The following is a 2500-nucleotide window of genomic DNA, read 5'->3' as shown; positions in this document are numbered from 1 at the left end:
AGCTATGGGTCCACCAGCAACTTGCCTCGCACGAACTGCTCTTTGCTCTAGAAACCTAATTGAAAATGTTTTAAGTGATTTCTCCCTTGCCATAAATACCAAATGTCATTACTATAATCATTCCTTAAATATGTACTATTGTAAATGCCAATCTATTATTAGCATTATGTAAGTTGAGAGAGTGAGGAGTGTAAGAGAGAGAGGAGAGAGAGAGAGAGAGAGGAGAGAGAGAGAGAGAGAGAGAGAGAGAGAGAGAGAGGGAGGGAGGGAGGGAGGGAGGGAGGGAGGGAGGGAGGGAGGGAGGGAGGGAGGGAGGGAGGGAGGGAGGGAGGGAGGGAGGAGGGGGGAGGGAGGGAGGGAAGACGAGGAGGGAGGGAGGAGGAAGGGGAGGGGGGAAGGAGAGGGAGAGGGGAAGGAGAGAGGGGAGGAGGGGAGAGGGGAGAGGAGAAAGAGAAAGGGGAAAGAGAAAAAGAGAGAGCAATACCTCCAACACTGCTGGTTCAGAATATCCACAAACTCTGAGTCAAAGTGCTGATCAGAATACCAAGCCCCACCAGTGAGTGACCGATCAGGTTCCAAGTTATACAGAAGATATGTCTTCTTTTTTGGAGCCTGGCTAAAGAAAGTATATATGTTACAAAAGTATCAGAGATTGGTTTTCTGACAAGTAAAAATATCTGGCAGGCATTGCACATACTCGGCAAGGAAAAAATACTGCATACATTAATGTTTATAAATGCCTCAAGTAAAACTGACCGAAACAGAATTGAAGCTCTTGATCAACTTCTTGCTCTCTAGTTTTCTTAATACTTTATCAACAGTATTCAAATGCAGGTTGCTTTGGCACGGATTTCACGTGCCCAGATGCCCTGGGTTCCACTCTCCTCAATGATCTTGTAAACAACCTTTATGGGAGACATAAAAAATTGTTATTTCAATATTTCTTGCATCTTTACAGATCAAGAACCTTTTCAGATCATGAAATCTTTCTTTCAAATCATCATTACATTCACATTGATGTTAATTTCCACTGTCAGTGCCAATTATTCACTTTCATTTTGAATGGTATATGAAGAAGTAAATCATCAAGCCCAACCTTTGCTAAAATAAAAACATAAATTACATGACAGGAAAATTATTATAAAAAGAAGCTACCTTTCTTCTGGCTCAGCCCCCTTCACCCGATGTAGACTGCCAGGGTCACGTAATTTGAAAACTAGTACATCGTCATCTTTCTTCAACATGTCAATTCGACTCTGGGAAAAAATCATTTATTATACTCATTCTTCCTTTTTCCTTCTCTCTAATACCAGTTAAAACAATTATACTTGCATTGTACAAATAAGAACTGGTTGCTAAACACATAATATTTACAGTAGCCAAAAGCTTGTTGATGATTTCAACAATCTGCTGTAGTTTAAGAGTGGGCATGTCATTCTGGATGATTTGGTACGTGATCCCTTGCTTGAATTCACCACATAACTGCAGAACTCTGTGAAAAAAGTATCAGTAAGATTCTGCTAGTCATATTATTTTTATTTTGTAATTGAAAGTTATCTTACATATCAACACATACAGTTTTGCTCTTTAGTTTCAAGAAGTATGATTTTGCTCTTCAGATTTTCTAGTCACACGTGGTATACAGAGAAAAATAAACAGCGTATTCAATAATGATCATGCGAGTGCTTTACCTTGCTCTACTTCTGCTGCTAGATCTGGAGCTGCCATTATCAATAACTGATGGGAGTGAAAAATAATGAGTTAGTAAATTTCTTGGCCTTTTCCTGAAAAAAGTTAAATTTTCCAAAGAACTTGTACTGAACAGAACAGAGGGAGAACAGATAAAAAAAATCAATATTTTAAAAAACAACATATATATACAATGACAAATAAATAAATAACTTGTTTAGAGATACAACTGACCTCCTTGATTACATTTCTAAGAATTCCTGTATAAAATGTCATATCAGTATAACTGGAATTGCTTAAAGGTTTACAAATTTTCCATAATAAGACATTTAACCAAACTTCACCATTACTGACAAAAAACTATAAAGGTTCTACTTCCTCCAGTCATCAGGATTTTTATGTTCAATGTACTTTTCAGAGATAGATTTGAGAAGTGTTATTGTGTAAAGTCAGCTACATCTAACACAAAACTTTTCTAAAAAATCAATATTATCTACATATGAAAGAAACATTAAAATGTGACAAATTAACGTAAACAATATACATTAAAATGCACCCTCCTAATTCCTTAGGATTAACCAAAATGTATTCATTTGTATTCTTTTGATAATGAAATTACCAATGCCAGCCAAGATCTTCACCCTAATAGTTGGGGGGGGGGGCATAAAGTTGCTAACAAAGGATAATTAGGGATAAAAATAAACTATATAGCAATAGAAAAATTAGCAATCCAGAAACTCTCCAAGTACATATATCTACTGCTATCTATTGTTTATGAATTAAGGCCCAAAAAACCAAAAAAATTAAAAAA

At 36.6% G+C, this 2500-nt stretch overlaps 1 pseudogene; it reads right to left on the bottom strand.

Annotated features, from left to right (window-relative positions):
• The window catches only part of LOC119574012, a 5318-nt pseudogene that overhangs the window by 1573 nt on the left and 1245 nt on the right, over positions 1–2500 (bottom strand).

Source organism: Penaeus monodon, chromosome 6 (genome assembly GCF_015228065.2).
Source record: "Penaeus monodon isolate SGIC_2016 chromosome 6, NSTDA_Pmon_1, whole genome shotgun sequence".
In the NCBI taxonomy this organism is placed as follows: Eukaryota; Metazoa; Arthropoda; class Malacostraca; order Decapoda; family Penaeidae; genus Penaeus; species Penaeus monodon.
Note: the sequence above shows the minus strand (reverse complement) of the source record. Positions and strands in the feature narration are given on the sequence as shown.